The following is a 6,730-nucleotide window of genomic DNA, read 5'->3' as shown; positions in this document are numbered from 1 at the left end:
TACCAATTGGTATTTGGCAAGGATTGCCACTTGCCAGTTAAACTGGAGCATAGAGCCTTCTGGACTCTAAAACTACTGAATTTTGATGAGCAAGCCACTAGAGAAAAGAGATTAATGCAACTCAATGAGTTGGAAGAGTTTAGAAATCAAGCATATGAGAATGCAAAAATCTACAAAGAGAACACAAAAAGGTGGCATGACGAAAAGATAGCAAGAAGGGAGTTCACTGAAGGACAAAAGGTGTTACTCTACAACTCAAGACTCAAGTTCTTCCCTGGAAAACTCAAGTCTCGATGGTCAGGACCTTTCACCATACTCAAAGTGTTTCCCTATGGTCATATGGAGCTCATTGAGGACAAGACTCAGAGAACTTTTTCTGTCAATGGCCATAGACTCAAACACTACTTGGGAGGCTCCTTGGAGGAGCAGAGAGTGAGCTACAAGCTCAGCTAAAGATGAAGGAATGTCAAGCTAATGACAATAAATAAGCGCTAGTTGGGAGGCACCGCAACACTTTATCCTTTTTTATTTAATTGCTTTTCTTAGAAGTAGTTTAAATTCTGTTGCTTTAGATAGTTTAATTTTCAGTAATTAGGATTAGTTTACAATTGTAGATTAGAAGTTTGATATTAGCTTTGATAGCTAGAATTTCTTTACACTCTCTTATTTCTTTCTATTTGGGAATTGCAACTTGATGAATGCATAACTAATAATGAGTGAATGGGCTGAGAACTAGCTAAAGTGCTAAGTTTGGTGTGGCCTCCCACCCACTTAATCTAGGCTTACAAACAATTAATGGTTTGATTTTGAAGAGTAAGCCTAGAGATTAAGTTTGGTGTGGCCACCACCAAGGATCACATAGCAGCCCAAGTCACCCAATTTGAAAGCACTTAATGCTTTGGGTAATAACATGAATATGGTTTAATGATTTCAGAGGAATTGGAATCAAAAGAAAATGAAAAGTTTGATGTTATCCCACTCTTATGAACACATTAAATACACAATGATAAATCCAATTTATTAAGATGCCAAAGAATTAAGTTTGGTGTCCCAAAGGACACCTATCAGTTGTAATCCAATTCATTTTTGATGAGAAGGAATGTGAAGGGGTTCTTTTGTCATTACTAATAGGTTTAGTTTCAATTTCAGGATAGATGATAGGGCCCACATGGTAAACAACTCACAAAACAAGGGAGTCAAAGTGTACTTGCACCTTGGAACTTGACACATGCAGAAGACACTGTGAGAAAAGAGTTGGCGCCTCTTCCCACGCTAGACGCTACTTTCCAAAGTGGGAAAACATTTAACCCTTTTTGTTTCCCACCCTTCGAACCACACCATCCACCCATTATAAAAGCTTCACCCCCATCTCCTCTCCCACTTCAACAATCCCCACACCCATCACCATCACTTCTCTTCTCATCTTCTACTATCTCTCATCCCTTACTTTCTTTTTTTTTCTTGATTGGGACAATCAAGTCCTAAGTTTGGTGTTGGAGCAAAACCTTGTTTTGCCCTTTCTTTCTTTCAACCCCCATTTTTTTTGCAACCACAAGCACACTCTCCCAACCTAATGGCACCACCCAAAAGTTCAGCCTCAAAGAAACAAAAAACCAAGGAACCAACCTCTAGATCCTCAAGCACTTTTAGTGACTACAAGTTTCTCTCCGCATTCAACCAAAACCAATTCTATGGTTGGGTGAGTGAGAGGGAAATCATTCCAGAAGTTAGGTTTCAACTAGGGAGGAATGAGCATATTAAAATCAATGTGGAGATCGACAATAGGGATTGGTCACTTCTATGCAACCCACCGTGGAAAGTGGTAGAAAGCTTGGTGAGGGAATTCTATGCCAACGCAATGCCTCAACCAGGGCAACAATATGGCTACATTAGCTGTGTAAGGGGGAAGTCCATTGACTATAGCCCCTCTAGCACAGAGAGAATGCTAATGGTGAAGAGGACAAACTTCACTCAGAGCTATGAAGAGAGAATGAAGCAGTAAGACCCTGGGTTTGAGAAGATCCTAAGTGAAATTTGTGTGATGAATGTCCGTTCGATAAATGACAAGGATAGGATACCCAACCAATTGAGGAGAAGAGATTTGAGCCCCCAAGCTAGAGGGTGGCTAAAGTTTGTGAGGAGGTCCCTAATCCCCACATCCAATACTTCAGAGGTGACCAAGGAGAGAGTTGTGCTCATCTACAGTATCATGAAAGGAGAAAACATCAACGTGGGGGAGATGAACACCAACAACATCAACAAAGTGCTAAAAAGCACCAGTGACAACACAATGTTGGCATTTCTCAGCATTATACAGAGGCTATGTGATAAATTTGGAGTTGAAAAGATCATTAATGAAGTGCTTGTGAAGCAAGACAAGTTTATAACTGCCAAAAAAATGGCCAAAGTGGTGGCTGTCCACCCACTCAACAGGGCTAGAGAACGAATAGCTCATGCTCATGAACCACAACAACAACAAGAAGAGGAAGAGGCAGAAGAGCAACCTCACTTTCTGGCACTTCAACCACCACCACACTACCGATATCAACAATTTCTAGAGGGATTCAATTGGGAGCAATTGCAAGGAGATGTACACCAAATGAACGGAGACCTACACCACTTGAGGGAAGATGTCAATCAACTTAAGGAGACTCAGTAACAACAATGGAGCCAATTCAATCAGAGCATTCAACAATTCCAAGGTTTGAGAGCGTATGAGGAAGGAGCAGCAAGAACAATTTGACTGGGAAGAGGTGTGAAGCACACTGGATAAAATAACAGAGCAAGGCAAGTGGAAACAGAGGAATTTGGCTGATGCCAGGACCATATCCAGGAGGCAGTATGACATCAACACACAAGCAAAGCTGAATCACTTGTGTAACACTGTTGTCGCTCTAAACCCAGGATACCCAACCTTCATGTAAGGGATGGAAGAGCTAAGTGCAAGACAAGAGGAAATCCTAGCTAAACATAAGGAAGATGAAAGAAATTACATGAGGAGGCTAGGATTTTGGAAGCCCAAGGATACCAAGCCTCAAGAAGGTTCCTCCAAGCCAGATGAAGGTGGCTCATCCCCTCCCAATAAGAAGGACAAAAGGAAGGGTCAACGAACTAAAGATGAAGCTGCTCAAGGTTGTTGAGTCCCATGGTTAACACTTTCCAATTTCTGAATTCTGTTTAAGCCTTTGCTTTATTTACTTCTTAAATAATCATGCTAGGATAGTTTATGTTTTATGCTTAGTTTTTAATTCCTGTATGAAGTCTTTATGAGTCTTTTTTTTTACAAGAAAGAAAGTGTCATGTATTTCAAGTCTTTATTTTAACTTAAATAAAAGTAGAACTTGTCTCCATAAGAGTTACTGTGAGTTGTGCAAAAACAATAAGAGAGACCAAGGCCAATAGGGATCATCAAACAAACTAAGAAACAAAAAACTGAGTGTAGAACCTTGGATGAACTAAAAAGAAAATGAGTCATGGAGAGCAACTAATCCTAGAAGGTAGAACAAGGGAAGACTAAATGGTGTTCCTTGAATATCCATATAACCAAGAGGTAGTAAGCAATAAAGGCCCAAGGCTCTGAGCATCAACTACTGGGATAGAAAATGAAACATTAAAAAGCACAAAAAGAATTAATGATCTTAGTATATGCTTGTGGTGAATATGTGTCAAGAAGAGACCTGGGCAAGTAAATTCTTAGGGGTGTCTCAACACCCAGTACCCTAAAACCAACTGGTTTGGGAGTACTAATTGAAAGCCTAATTAAAGGGATGTCTTGAGACAAAACACTTAGAGTCGTGGTCAAGAAAGCAAAACAACCCTTACGACTTCAAGGTGACAATAAATAGAAAGGACCCCTAAAGCCTATACCTGAAGGAACCCTCAAGGATCCAAGAGCTTTCCATGACAATTAATACATTCATACCTGTGTTGGACACTTAGTTTTACTCTTAGTTATATTGCAATCATTCGAAGCCAAGGCCTCAAGATATAAAGGTTTACTAACATTAATTTCCTTGGGAAAAGCAAAGCTTATGTTTGGTGTTGTGATGACTTGCATCATCTACCCTTCTTTCTTGCATAAAGAAGACCATAAAAGAGCATAAATCTCATTTGATCAGTACAATTCATGCATTATTTGTTGAATATTATGGTACACTACTTTGAGATGAGTTGTGCTGAATTTCAGGTGAAAAAGAGCATCAAAAATGGGGAAAAGACAAATAAGAAGCTGGGCGTGTGAAACTGGCGTGCTACTTGGAGCAAACACCACAAACAATGTACTGGCGTGGCACGCCAGGAGCTAGGCGTGGCACGCCAATGCTAAAGTCTAAAGAAGAAGTCCAAGCACAAATGTATGGGCATGGCACGCCAGGGAATGGGCGTGGCACGCTAGTACAAAATTCCAAAGAGCAAAATGGAGGACACAAAAGGGGCGTGGCACGCCAGGTTGGGTGTGGCATGCCTGACACACCAACTCACCATCTCAAGAAAAACTTCCACTATGGCGTGCCACTTGGGGTCGAAGGCGTGGCACGCCAGCTCCAATAAGTCACTTGGGCGTGTCACTTGAGAACCCAGGCGTGGCACGCCATGCTTGAAGAGTGCACAAATGCATGGGCGTGCCACTTGAGCAGCATGGCTTGGCACGCTGGTACAATAATCCAGAGAAGGGCTGAAGGCAATTGAAGACTGGGCGTGCCACTTGAAGTCGAAGGCGTGGCACGCCAACCTCTCAACCTCACTTAGGCGTGCCACTTGAGCAATCAGGCATGGCACGCCAATGCACAAAAATAACAAAAGCAAGGACTGGGCGTGCCACTTGGTGTCGAATACGTGGCACACCAACCCGAGCATGTCACTATGGCGTCCCACTTGAAGCTGAGGCGTGGCATGCCAACCATTGGAATCGAAGCAAGATTATTGGCGTGGCACGCCAGCATTCAAGCGTGGCATGCTGGTACAAGTTTCCAGAGAGGACAAAAGAGGCCAATTACATGGGGCGTGCCACTTGGTATCGAAGGCGTGGCACGCCACTCACTATTCTTCACTTAGGCATGCCACTTGAGCAACCAGGCGTGGCACGCTAGTGTCATTCAGAGGATAAAGAAGCATTGGGGCGTGCCACTTGAGTTCGTGGCGTGCCACGCCAAACAGAGGAACCACTCACTCACAAAGGGGCGTGGCACGCCAGACCCTGGGCGTGCCACGCTAGTGCAACTTTCCAGAGGAGCTTAGCCTAGCACACAGCAAGGGCGTGGCACACCAGACCCTGGGCGTGCCACGCTAGTTCAAGTTTCCAGAGGCAAAGAAAAGTGGAAAAAGGCAAAGGGCATGCCACTTGAGTTCGAAGGCGTGGCACGCCAACACAAGAACTCCACTATGGTGTGCCACTTGATCAACCCTCTTGGCAACAGCCTCCGCCAACATACTATGACCAAGAGCCATTCCAAGAAGCATATCAAGATAATGGCTATGGTGAGCGCTCTTTTGATTATCAACAACCACCACCATATGCCTATGAACCCCCTCCTCAACATAGCTTTGAACCACCATACTCACAAGCCCCTTCTCACCAAACACCCCCATATGACCCTAACCCTTATCCACCATACCAACCCCACTATGAGCCAAACGAACCAAACATAGATCCACCCGAATTCCAACCCAATTACTCCCAACAATCACCACCTCCATATACATCGCATCCATATCCATCAATCCAAGAGCCTTATGGTCCTACTTATGATATCCATCAATTTCAAGCAACCCTTCATCAATTAGACCGAGCGGTAAGCCGAATGGCACCCGAAGCTCTCATGGCTAAAGAATCTCAATTTGAGAACAAGGAACTGAAGTGTGTGGTGCAACAAGTGGAAAAGATGGAGAGTGAGGAACCACCCTCTTATCATGAACCCTTCCTCCCAAGTAATGAACCCTTATATCCACCCCAATCTCCAATGGATGACATCCTTCGTGGTCTTCTTCAAGGGCAAGCGAAAATGAAAAGGGATGTACTAGAATTCGCGACTGCCTTAACCGAGGTAGTAAATCGATTACCTTCCTGATGTTCGGACACTCAAGGAACCCCCATGGCTTCATGTGGAAAATCTACTAAAGAACACAGCATAAAGGAGATGCTAGAAACTCCAGTGGGCAGTGAGCAGCATGACTTTGTATTAGAACAATTAGAGAAAGCATTAATTGTTGAATAGGAAGAAGTGGTTGAAGACTTAAGAGATGCAGAACCTTGATACGTAAAAATTTGATTTCACGTACAACCGGCAAGTATACCGGGTCGCATCAAGTAATAAAACTCACTAAGAGTGAGGTCGATCCCACGGAGATTGGTAGATTAAGCAACTTTAGTTAATGGTAAATTTAGTCAAGCAAACATGGTTTTGATTTCATGAGGTTTGTGATTTTTGAACATAATTGCAAGAATTTAAATGGCAAAGAATTTAAAGAACTAGAGGAGAGAAATAAAATGAAAGTAAATAACGGAAGCTTAAAGTGCAAGAAACTTAAATGACATCAAAGATAAATTGCAAGGAATTAAAAGTTGCAGAAATTTAAAGAACATAAGAGTAAATAGCAAGAACTAGATGAACAGAATGTAACTGACAAGAATAATAAATTGCAAGAATGTAGAAGGGAATTGGGCAATGGGTATTCAAACACTAAGAGCAAAAGAAATGAGAATTTATGGTGGAGAGGATCATTAGGGATCAGA

The sequence above is a fragment of the Arachis duranensis genome, chromosome 10 (assembly GCF_000817695.3).
Source record: "Arachis duranensis cultivar V14167 chromosome 10, aradu.V14167.gnm2.J7QH, whole genome shotgun sequence".
In the NCBI taxonomy this organism is placed as follows: domain Eukaryota; kingdom Viridiplantae; phylum Streptophyta; class Magnoliopsida; order Fabales; family Fabaceae; genus Arachis; species Arachis duranensis.
Note: the sequence above shows the minus strand (reverse complement) of the source record.